This window comes from Tyto alba, unplaced genomic scaffold (assembly GCF_018691265.1).
Source record: "Tyto alba isolate M040663 unplaced genomic scaffold, T.alba_DEE_v4.0 Super-Scaffold_2, whole genome shotgun sequence".
Lineage (NCBI taxonomy): Eukaryota > Metazoa > Chordata > Aves > Strigiformes > Tytonidae > Tyto > Tyto alba.
In genome coordinates, this window is record NW_024881282.1 from 77,777,057 (window position 1) to 77,790,496 (window position 13,440).

Here is a 13,440-nt window from a genome sequence, read left to right on the forward strand (position 1 = left end):
TCTTTGGATCCATATTATTTATTCTCACTAATGAAAATGTATCATACTGCTATTTTTTTTATGTTACTACAAAGACCCTCAGTAACACCAGGCATTCAGAGATAATACAAAATTCGATGTGTATTTTCTGTGGCTTCAAAGAAAGTCTTGTCTACAATTAATCTGCTTTATGATCTTTTAAACATTTATTTAGTACGTGAAATAATAAAGCTGTAAGTAAATCTGTAAGGGTTATATTCCCATTGCTTGTTTCAGTGCCATAAGTGGACTTGATAAATGGTTTGGCTTCAGGGACTGAGTGATTCAAATCACCTGCTAACCATGCTGTCAAACTGCAAAGGTGCTTATATTTAGTTATTGCCTATATTGTCATCTTTGGATGACAGAATTCCATAAATACTGACAGACAATATTTCATACACACTGAGAAGTGACTCAGCTTAGCTAGCAGAAGTTGAGATGTTAGCAGGAAAGCATCTGAATTTGACCTAATTTTCTAATGGTCTGGTTTATTGTGGCCAGACTATCCCTACTTTGACTGAAACTATTAAATAAGTCTCAAAACTCCATTTGTAAATGGGAGAGTTTTAGGTCCTCCTCAGTCTCAGAGTGGTTGAAATGCCTTAATCATTCAATTCTTTATCAATACTGTAGTGATTACATTACTCTCAGACTGCTGAAGTGGCTAGAAACCACATCGTCCACCTTCTGGACAAAAGTTTAACATTGTGATATTGTTCAAAGGACACTCTCTTCCTCAGTTATTAATCCACTACCTTAAACACTGTATCGTGACTCTCATATTATGCAGTAGTGATTCAGACTTCTCTTCAGGTCAACTAACATAAAATCTGTTTCATCTACTTTTTGATGTCTGTTGTTCAGGTATCTGCATTTAAACCTCTTGAATCATTTTGTGTGAGACTCATTGTGAGATTAAGAAAACTAAGTGTAATTTTCTACATTTCTGCCATGCGTATAAACTATTACAATCAAAAGAGATCTCATCAATGGTGGAAACGAGAGCTATTCAGCTGCCTACCTGCTAAGAGCTCAAGTCAGTTGACCATACACAGGTCTCTGTGGAGTGACTCAGGTATCCATGTGAAGCTGGCAGATATGCAAACGACAAAATACCCCTTGCATTACCTCAAGTGCACAAAATTATCCTTTGCACTGCCCAAAATGCAGCTGTCAATCTCATACTGAATCCCACTCTATAGCTAGGTCTAATAGAGACTCCTGTGCAATGAAGAGCACATTAAAGTGCAAGGTTCTCTCCATGACAATGACAGGACTCCCACGATCCCAGTGATTCCTACTGGCCAGCACTCAGCATTGCCAAAGCACTGCCTGGCCTTCAGAGTTGTCCAAACTCCTTGTTGTCAGTGGAGACACTGGGACATAACAGTGCCTTAGTTAGATTATCCAGACTGTTTGTCATAGACACCTTTGTCTCCTCACAGGCAGCCTGACTGTCTGTGGAAATGAGCCTGAGAAGCTAATATACCAGTAGCTAACATCAGGAACATGTTTTCATAAATCTATAAGATATAAGACACTTTCCCTCATTTGTCTGATTCTAATTCCCTTTTCATCTCAACATTTAAAAGTAAAAAGCATCTTATTTGGCTGTTCATTTCTGGGAATTTCATATTTGCAGAAATGGGTTTGTTGGGATTATTACTATCTGTTTCAGGGATGGCATGGTTAAAGCACTCAGACACTTGGATTGTCCATAAATACGTTGAATTTACTCCCTATAGAACATCTGACCCCTAGGGATGCAGCAGCATCCTCAGAGATCTTCACCCCATTGCAAGAACTGTGTAGAAGAAGCACAGGAATTCTGGCTAGCCTCCAAGCTCCTGGGAGCTCAGCTAACAGCACAGGCATCAGATGTTTGATCTGCATGCTCTCTCCTGAGGAATTTTTCACTCCCAAAGTCTATTCATTGGAACTGTATCTTCCTCATAAAACACCTTGGCAAATCAAGGCTATGTTATTCCTAGACATGGCACAGGGAATAAACTGACATATTAAATGAGTACCTCTAGTTTCTTCAATATTTTTTTTTATGTAGCCAAGTTAAGATTACCAGGTTTCTCAGTCAAAAATACAAGTTACATAAAATGTGGAGGTAAGACCTACTTTGAGTGGAAAGTTGGACCAAATGACTTACTGAGCTCCCTCTCAATCTAAATTTTCAATGATTCTATGACATTAAGTGATAATACACTGCAGTTTGTTTTAAACACATGGATATTCAGCAGTTATATTCATCAGGGTTGACTGCAAAGTCTCACAGGATGTCCAACAACAGACCCAGTTATCCCTGTGTTTCTCTATTTTGGTCATGGTCTTTGGTCAACTTGCCTAGAAAAGTGTAATGGACTAAATTTCAGATTCTGAATCCCTCTCTTAAATAGGAAGCTAAGGACCTGATCTTTCTGACCTTATGTGACTTAGTCACATTCTTTCAGATATGGTACATATATGACAAAGTTCACATATACTCTGTGCTATAAATAGAATATTCTGTCTAATCAGCTTTCCCTATTTCAAATTAAACGCATGGTCCAATTATAGACTAATTCTGTATCCTTAAAACAGTTTAACTCTAGCCTGTCTGTTCTCCCATCAAATTGCTCATCACCTATACCCATGTGTAAGGTAGCCATGACATGCCCTGCATTTTGAGCTGCAGATGTAATCATTATCTTGTTTTATAACACTCCAAGATTCCAAATAGTTATTAATTTGCTTCAGGATGAAACTAATGGATTTTCTGTGGGAAAATCAAAAGACCCAGAACTCCACTTTAGAATTGCCAGTGTGGTACTGTACAGAGCAGTTTCTTAATTTAGTCTTCCTGAATCTGGTTCACAGTGGTTTTTCTAGGTGACTAAAAATAGCTCGTGGTAATTCCACAGTATGTTTTCCCTTCTCGTTTTCTCTTGCACCCCATGGTGTCACCAGACATTCCAGCATGGAGATGAAGAATCCTTTCTCCTAAAAGTTGATTTGAAATGGGTAAATTACACAAATGAACATTTTTAAAGAAAAGCAGATTTTCTGGAAAATTTCTTGCCAGTTCTACCAATACCTGCTACGTCTGTCCTACAATGCCAGGAGGTAATACTATCACTCAGATGGTAACATGGAAGGCTCCACCCTCTTTTCTTATAATCTTTACAGCCTCTGCTCCAATAGCTCTGCATTGTATTGTATACTGAGAGTTGTAGTCCCATAAGATGTCAACTACTCACTTCAATAAATGGAGAAAGGAGCAAACCATGATCACTAGTTGCATGTGTTTAGGGTGACTTTTACCCCAGGTACAGCAGTTGCTATCCCCACCAGAACTTTATTGCTCTTGATAAAATCTTACCGAGTCCCATTTCCCTCCTGCATCTGTTCTCATTCCCTCAGCCCGGAGGACCTGAGATCTTGCAAATGATTAAAGCAATTCCCTGGCTAATGGCATAATCAATAGTTATTGCCTCTTTTACTCCTTCACCCTGGAGGAACTAAGTTGCTGCTATTAATACTTCTGTCATCCTTTATACTTTTCTGTAAACATCATAGGGTTTGCAATGTGCAGGTTTACAGACTTGAAGGTAGTTACTGGAGAATCTTAAACACACATCAAGGTCTGAACATTAAGGTCTATATATGGGAATCTTATAGACCATAATAAAATTTTCTTTTTCCTTGATTTTAAATTAAATTAGAGTTACTGTTCTTGACAGATTTTGTCTTTAACTACATTCATACAGACAGATAAGCAAGTCTAAAAGCCATGGTGATTCAAGACTTAAAAGAAAGGATTAATTCCAAGCCTCATATTTTTACAGAAACACAACACTTCTTGTTATACAGCCTCAAGGGTTAATAGGACACACTTGCTACTGTTTATCATATTTAGCCTTTTATTAATGTAAAATGAAAATAGGAACACAGTTACCATTTTGTTACCATGGTAATGTATGAAAAAAAAATCTTTGCATTGCACAGTGAAAGAATATGATACTTTTAGATCTTATGCAATCAAAACCAGCACTATGCATATTTATGACATGCAATCTATTGTTACTGTTAAACAGAAGATACAAAAGGAGTAGCTTCCAAGTAACCATGACCAGTCCATACAAGAGGGTGCTTTCACACAACCCTAACCCTAACCCTTAGAAATTACAGGAGCTTGGTCTACAAAATCTGGACTGATACTGACCCTGTCTGATTTTATGAGCACTGCTTGCATCGTTCAACAATTTTCTCTCAAAACCAATATTAAGATCATTCACTGAGCAACTATTTTGTCTGGATTTATAACTTCAACATGGATAGTTGGTACAGTTTAGATATTTAAGATATGGGGCAGATCTTTTTTGTTTGTTTGTTTGGGTTTTTTTGTTTGTTGGTTTGGTTTTGTTTTGGTTTTGTTTTGTTTTGTTTTGCTTTTTTTTTTAAAAAAAAAAAGAACCTTTGCCTTTGTAGCTTGTTTCTTCTGCTGTTCTACAGGGGAAACATGGTGCTTCACCACACTTCAGTGCAAGCTTTCCATGCTCAGTGTTATGTTATATGACGTTGTTATGTTTCTAGAGAGGAATAAGGTGCTGTTTACATAAACAGCCTCTGAAAGAGCATTTTTTTTTAACTGAGTATAAGGCACCTGAAGGTATAAATTTAGACACCTAAAAAAATCTTTACAAAGAATAAGAAAAGGATAGTGTTAATTTAATAGCAATCAACTCTTTTTGAAATACTACTTATATGGGCTTGGGTAACAATGAATAACATTTAACATAGAACTTTTATGTTCACTGCTAGTACAGATTGGAAAAATGGTCAGTTTGTGTAGTGTTCAGTCCAGATACCCACTACTAGGAAAAAACTATGGAATTATTCATTCTGGAAGAACTCCAGGGTGGGACAGCTCCACATCAGTTTGTACAGGTAGAACAACTAAGTATTTTTGTCTTCTTTAATCTCATCATCCAAGTACATAATTTTAACATATTTTAACATAATGCTTATTTGGGAACAAGGTGCTCAGTTTGACTTTTAAAATATTTCTATTTCTTAGAAGCTCTGAGTCTTCACAGTCTCTGTCCAGCTCTGTTACTTTCAAAAGCAGGAAAAGTGCTCTCAATATTTCTTTTATTTCTAACGCCATATAGTTATGCATGACAGGAAATCAGGTAAATTTATTTATGTGTCAGCATAGGAAATGAATGTTAGTTAAAAATCCCAGAACTATGACAGGAATGACTCAGAAAGGTGTTCTGTGCTCAGGACCATAAACACATTTTCAAAAACATTTCATCCTTGCACAGTAAATAATCTATATTTTAAAGTCTTTGGCAGCTTTACAAAGATAATATTGCATGAGTAATGTTCCTGTACAGTCTGTATGATGGTCAGGAGAGGTAGAAGTAAAGGCCCGCATGGTCCAGGACCCACTCACAGACCCTGTGCACAGGTTTTAATGCTCCCAATTACAGGCATATTATAAATATTTAAATTATTACATTTTTAAATTGCAGGTTAAGGGCAAACATGGCACACTGCTATCCAAACACCTTCACAATTATTTAACTGATTTGCATTTGGATTCACAGATTGGTTCCTACTGCATGGATTGGTTCCTATTTGCAAAAGCAAAGGTGTGTCTTTGCCACAAGAATTTACAGTGTAAATGAAAGGCATGGTAATAACTGAGCCTGTTTTGCATAATGATGTACTCCTAGATTCGTTTTCCAAATGTGTGGAAGCAAACAGGGCCTTATTGTGCTTATTTGTTCCAAATATAACAAAAAATAACAAGAAAAAAATCTAAAGTGCTTTTATTAGACTTTCTACTGAAAATTTGCTCTGTATTTCTGCTCTGTACAACAGCTTGTCGTGGAAAGCGGTACGCCAGGCTGTCATACATTACACTAGCTGGAGGGATCCCTCCTGCAGAAACAGACTGCTAATCTTTAATAAACTTCAGCTGAGCCCTTGGTACGACCTTGTATACGTTTCGCCTTAGAAAAAATCAACAATGTTTAATTAGCTCTTTTGTTTGTTTGCCAAATTACTCTGGGACACTATTACTGTGAGGAACTGAAATGTATGTCAAATTATACCTATCTTGTCAAATTACTAACTGCATTAAGCAGAGAAACACCACATTCGTCTTGATCTACTGAATTCCCAGCTGAAGAGAATAATAAACATAATTTTCAAGTAAAGTGATTTTAGATGTAGTACAAAGCAGGAAGCTTCAAGTGTTTATGATACTTCTCATAACAACAACATAAAATACAATGGCATAAGCACCTTCTTGCAAAGCGTCATGAAGAAGAAAAGTTTTTTCCTCATTCAAAGTGTGCAATAACAGCAATTTCTCTGGTGCATCCCTATAAAAATAAGTGCAGAAGCAAAGGAATGAATTCTAAATTCCTGAAAATATTTTTCAGGGTTAATGGTTTGAACTGCATTAATAAACAGGTTGTTGGCAAATGTGATCCAGAAGATCTCCATGTTAATCAATTCAAACACCATTAGCAAAGGTGCTAATGCTCTACCATGAGGCAAAGCCAGTCATTTATCAGTTGCTGAATTGTGAGACTGCAGCATTATTTGCAATTTTACCTGTGCACAGAGAGAAAAATCAGACACTATTTGGAAAAAATTGTGTGTTTTTACTATCTCCAGGATTTTCTAACCAAGTTTTAGTAGAATGGGAAAAACACTTAGCCATACTTCATCACAGAACTATTAGTTTCATTTCTTGGTGTTAAGTTCACGTGAATTGAAAGGAAGTTTTTCAATCCCTGTGCATCATCAGTATTCACAAATATTAGCAGAAGTAATAGATTAACTACATGACTCAATCCAGTGTCCACTGAAATTAGGTGGAGAATTTGGGTCACATCAAAAGAAACCCTTAAAAAAAAAAAAAAGCCTATGCGACCTATATTTTTAACAGTTTCTAGTATACTTTGGGATTAATGATGTTGTTTGTTATGTTTTGATTTTACCTGAAGAGGTAAAATGTAAGACTGTGAAAAGCACTGTTAAGAGACTATGTACTAGGCTGTAGTGCCCACGTTCTATAATACCACATTATTCTTAGGACAATATATTTTTTATTTTATAGTGTAAAACAGAGGCAGTAACCTCTTGGATTTGAGATCTACAATGCACAGAGTAACAGATAAGCATGTTCTTTATGGAAAGAATATGCATTAAGCCTGAGTTTCTTCAGATTTTCACTTTTTCTACCTTGAGACGTATGCATCAGGTCAACTAGATAAGCTCCTGCCTGGTGGTAAACAGGATCATTACACTCCAGATACAAATACCCTTTCAAATACTGTTTCTTAGATTCAATATGCATTCAGGAGCTTCTGATTAAATTTAGCCTGGGTTTTCTATTAACTCTTTTGGTTTTTTTTTGCAATGTGACAGACACTGTACAATAAGCATAAAAGCAGCCCAAAGAAAATTTATGCATTTTAAAAATTAAGTCGTATTGGAGCTAAATAGCAAAGCAAAATCGGGAGATGGGTATGACAGTTGTTCTAGCTGAGGACTGCTGGTATGAAGGTTATTTATTTCTTTCTTTATTTGGTTAATTATGAGAGGATCACTGGAACTAGCAAGACACCCAGAGAAGAAACGCAGCACAAGAGCTGTAGGCTGAGACAGATACTTGCAGACTTTTCTTCAAAATAAACTGTGACATATCCAGAGCTACCCATTACACCAATACAGGATTTGATCATTACACTTTCGTGCTGTTATCCTGTCACAGGTAGTGATATCCTGAGTGTTCTATCCACATGACTCATTGCCTGGTAATCGTGGTATGAACTGGGTCACTTTCGTGCTGTTGGTGAACTCCTTATTAAGTCTGCAGAGCACTTTCTTTTAAGAACAATTACTGACCCAGCATTAATCCCAGCTATACAAGTTTCATTGCCAGCACAACATTTGAGCAACTAAAACATCTTTTTTTTAATCATCTTTGCCAAGAGTATCTTTTAAGATGTTAACAATAGACTTCAGATATAAAAGCTAATAAAACAGAAATGTGAATACATTGTGTCAAGTTAGGCATGGAATATTGCAGAAGATACATGTAAAAGCAATCAGAAAAGCTGTTTCTAATGTAGATATCATAAAAACTTAAAATATATTCTATGTAATTCCTTGAAAATACCAAATTGGGAAATTATGAGTGTTCTGGAATTTGGAAATGTAGACCCTACAGGGGTTAGCCAAGTACCTAAGGAATCTGATTTTCAGTGCTCAAAAAGTGAAAAGATGGAAAGAAGGAAAACCAGGTATGAATCATTCTAGATTCCACATTATTGTCTCAAAAGTTGTTTGTTTGTTTGTTTTTGTTCGTTTGGGTTTGTGTTTTTTTTGTTTTTTGTTTTTTTTTTTTTTTTTGTTTTGTTTTTTGTTTTGTTTTTTGTTTTTTTTTTGTTTTTTTTGTTTGTTTGTTTTTTTTGTTTTTTTTTTTTTAAGGCAAAAATTAGTACCAGCCATGAAGTTCTAGAAGACACTGGGATTTTCTTCATAAAACATGTTAATGTCTTAGCAACACCCCTGCAATACATTCCAATATCTTTCAGAATTACTATAAACTTAAAACACCGTATCAGCTTTCCAAGCACATAAGAAAGAAAGCCATGAACTACTCTACAGAAATATTTGAGAATGGAAATTTGAAAATCTGATGATAAACGGATGGTAGGTTGTGGTAGGAAGTTGGGGTTTTTATTTTGACGAATTAGGAACTTGTAGAGATAATAAATAATTAATAAAGTCTAAGATGTTTTGCATGTACTTCAGACATTAATTTTCGCTCTTTCATGGATTTCCACTCTTTCAGATAAAGCTATAAACTAAAATGTGATGACAAATCTTTACCCCTTTCGGAAGTTTAGCCTTTGATTCTCATTACACAAAGTTGCTTACACGTCCATAAACCTGTATTCAAACCACAAACAACAGGTTTTTATGTGAAGGGGAATTTAAGTGTACAAGAGAACTATGTGAAGAATCAAAACATGTTTTAGGGCATTTTTATGAGAGAATCATGTATGCATGTTTCCATACATTCTTTCAGATTTATAAAAGTCTTACCTAGACAGAGCCTTTTGATGGAACTAATGAAATTAAGGTACACCTAATTACATGCAAAAATCTTTCTACTACTAGAAAAATTTAATTAGAACATCTTAAGGTCTTTGGAAGAACAAAGCCTTTTCTGGGAAATGTCTGATTTTTTGCAACTCTTCAAGAGGATAGGTGATGTAGTTAAAGAGCTACTTGCATAGTAGTCTGTTGCCACGTGTAGGTCTGCTAAACAGTCAGGTATACAGCTGAATTTTTGCCCTATGTTAGCAATTCTTTTATTCCTACCTATGGTCCAACTGATTGGAGCACCAGCAGAAATATTATTGAGATCTGGGATAGTTTGTTCAACTGTGATGGTAAAACATCATTCAAATATACTTTCAGAAATCCTGGAAACACACCCTATCTAGAATAAGGGACAAAACTTCTGCTATCACAACAGAACCTGCTTTTATACCAGTTGATTTTATTAACATCATGAATAAATTGTTGTGGATGACTTTTGTTAGGCAGCTTGCACATATTACTACAGAGAACTGAGGAACCTGTTTAAATCATACACAGATCATAATGTACTTTGAAAGATTCTTCAATGCCTGCAATAATAACTTTTAAACTGAAAAAATATTACAGTTCTTTTTCACTCTATATATTTTACTCAAATTTAGGAAGCTAGCCACCCTGTATAATGTCTATTTAAAGTATATTTTTAAAGTTTTTGTGAAGTTGTTATCTGTTGCTACTAAATCTCTGAAAACATTTATAACTGGATTTTCTAAATCTGCAGTCTAACTTTGAGAGGTATTAAAAGAGGCACTGTGGAACAGGTCACCATAGAAACCATCCACAGATGTATTCCTAACCAAACTCACTTCATCTGTTTTGGAAGTTTATGTCAATAATACAAAACAGTTAATTAATGAATCAATAGTATGAAATAATAACAGAATTTTAAGGGGTATTTACTGATTAAGGCAGATGACACAGAGAAAAATGAGGGGAGTTTATGCTTAAAATAGGGAACCTAGTTAATATGTGTGAATGAAAAAAATAATCTGTACTTAAAACGGGGCAGTCTTCAGACACAAGTCTGTTCTCTCTCTGCAGTCGTCATAGTTGTGTTCTGCTGTGCCTCTGAACAATATCTATCCAACAAGGCATGGGAGCAAGAACCAATCCAGAGCACAATTCTTCTGAATCAAAAAGTTATTTGGAAAACTACAATGAATGGTGTCTGCATGGTAGAAGAGAGTTACAAGTTACTTGGTTTTCTTTATCTTACAGTCCGTAGTTTGTTTTGATAGTTTTAGTCCTTGGCTTTCACCCCAGAAGTTGATATATACAGCCAAATCTCTGAACCATTTACCAGGCAGCTCGACTAGACCTTGGTTTGGTAACAAAAAATGCTCACATATAGCAGCATATATTTTTGTACTCATTTTTAATAAACAGAATTCTAAGAAATGAATGAGTGACTGAGCAATACTGTGTGCAACACCTCCAGCAGATTCACAGTCGAAATCCTGGTGGCCAACTGCTATCCACACAGCAGAGCAAACACTGAACTGAGACACAGGGAAATTTTATTCCCTCAGTAGGGATCCCAACAGTGCTAGACAGAATTTTTTATTGTGAGATGCCACCACATGCTGCAGGAAGACTTTGAGCAGAAGGAGAAGTCATGCTGTGGGACTGCTTCCCACGGCAGCGCTGCTCTGTCCGTGTACTAGCACATTTCTCATGTGATGGTTACAGGCAATGGAACGCTGCACCTCTTGAGCACATTGGCATAGCAAGCACATGTTTTCCTGTCTGCTTCTAGAGTAAGCACATGTTTTATTGTCTGCTTCTAGAGTAAGTGAAAACATCTTGTTCCCTTTTTCCTCCTCTTACGCTCTACTATAAACAGCAAAAGTAGGATATACACAATACTGATGTGGACTCCTTGGTAAAAACTTCTGTTGCTCTTCTTCATCCACTGTTTCTCATAGGAAATAAAGTTTTGATTGAACTATGAACCTCTGCAGTAAATTCCAAGGAAACACAATGTTTGATTTTTCTGTTCTAAAAAGTCCAGTTTAAAACAGTGGAGGAGAAATATATTCTCCTTCTTTCAGATAAATGAATGCATCATGGAACACCTTTTTGTTATTCAGAAACATATTCCTTGAAACCATCTTAGTTTTTATATTAAATTATTTTCCATAAAAACATGACTCCCCATAAAAATCAGCTATTTGAAACTTATTTCTTCCCATCTGTTTTTGGGACAAAAACTATTTTCAGCTTAACTCACATTAATAAAACAAAATACCACTCCTCAGTAACAAGTTGAATACATTATTTATACAGAAGTCATTATTTTATTACATACTTTCAAAGTTAAAAGTGCATGCTGCAGATTTAGATATTATGACTATCTTCCAGTTTTTAAAAGAAATTTAAAAAGCCTTGTTCATTCTTCTTTTGAAGATAGAAAGAAAATAATCTTAGATTTAACTTCAAAGGAGTCAAATACAGTGAAGGTGAAGAAATAAACGTCACGTAATTCTGAATGGGGGGAAGCCCATTCTTGTCTCCTACAAGAATTATTTCTGAGGTGTAACTACAGCACCAGTGAAGGTCATTTCATGAGGACTACACAATCCAACTAACGGACAATTTCCTTATTCCGGAGCAACATAAATGTTATGTGGAAGGTTATGTCTGAACAAAGGAGGGCTTGCAAAAACCTGAAAGATTTCGGTCCCAGTGTGACCTTGATATTATTGTATTCAGCGGGGCTGAGGAGAAATTGGTGAGTAGCAAGTGTAACTCCAGTTGACTAATTAAAATTGTTGCTTTTGATGTACAGTGAGGCTTCCTTTTCTATTATGATGAGTTATAATAATCAACCTTGCAATGTTCAATTCAGTAGTCACAAGAGATGAGTTAATTCCACTTATTTTAGCTCCAAACAGATAGCAAGAACTGGCATCTGTTGCTACTGATGATAACAGAGCAAATTAAAAGTAACTATATCAAATTGAAATACATCTAATTATACTACTTTTATTTTTATGGATGCAATTAATTACTATTTAAGAATTTGTAGCTCTAATAATTAGTATCAGAAAACTGAATTCCCTGAAGAGGGTAGGTCAATGGTTCTATCTTCCCAGCTAACAGAGAATGTGAATATTCCTTATTTTATATTTATGCCATTTCTCTTCTTCAAAGCATCTTAGCATTTCTACTTCTTCAAAGTCATGAGCTCTGTATAGCTACATACAGGATCGCTGTTGCTTTTTCACACTAATCATCTCTCTGATCTAAATCCTAATGTGATGGAGTTTTTTTGTGGCACCACATGCCATTAATATAGTGGTCCCTTCATCTCAATATGTAGAAGTGCCACTGCATTCAATAGCAGTAAAATCTGAGACGAATTTATAACTTGTCATTTTACTGAAGGTGCTGTACATGACATACATACATTGCCCGCTAAATAGCTCATTCTTTTAATTCAAATATGTGCCTGTCATGAAGTATGGCTCATGTTCAGACACTATAGTTCTAGAAATCTTCATGCCAGCCTAGCTACTCCTTATATGAGCAGTGGTCAATCTCTCCAGCTGAACAGTTCATCTTGAAAATAAAATATCTTCATGAAACAAATACAGCATAATCTATTTTTACTGTGTGCTCTTATTCCCATTATATCTAGTAGCCCTAGAAGACTTAAATCACTCTTTTGAGGGTATTAACCTTTTAGCCTCATCCCTTTTCTTGTGATCTATTGAGATAGTTGACAGATGCTGTTTCTCAGGGTAGGAGAATAACAAACATTTATAATAACTAGTTGTAGATATTTAAATTCACCTTTCTTTAAACAGTTTCTGACAACTCTTAAGGGTAGTCCTCACTGCTCTGATTAACAAAACCATATGTTCTAATCCCCACTCATGAGAGAATATAAATTCTGGTTGTATGATAGAATTGTGGCATTTGCGTCTAACACAGTGGCATGGATTTTCAGGGGATATTGTTATCCACAGTTTGGGAAAAACTGTTAAATCAGCATATATATGTATGTATGACCCAACTCTACACAATTATTTCAAATGATGCTAGACGAAATACCCTCATATTCTTGTGTGAATTGTCTAGAGCAAAAAAATTGTTTAATTTTCAGTGGTAATGTTTCAGAAGTGCATATAGATTCCTCTTGTTAGAGAGAAAATCTGCATTTAGAAGCACAAAGAGGATAGTTGAGAATCTGGGAGAAGTGCTTAGTTCTACATCCTTGTAAACTGATAC

The 13,440-nt window shown here is 35.6% G+C and overlaps 1 protein-coding gene across 12 annotated transcripts in view; it reads right to left on the minus strand.

Annotated features, from left to right (window-relative positions):
• Nucleotides 1–13,440, minus strand: part of MAGI2 (membrane associated guanylate kinase, WW and PDZ domain containing 2) — a 794,831-nt gene that overhangs the window by 340,241 nt on the left and 441,150 nt on the right. The window lies entirely within an intron of this gene.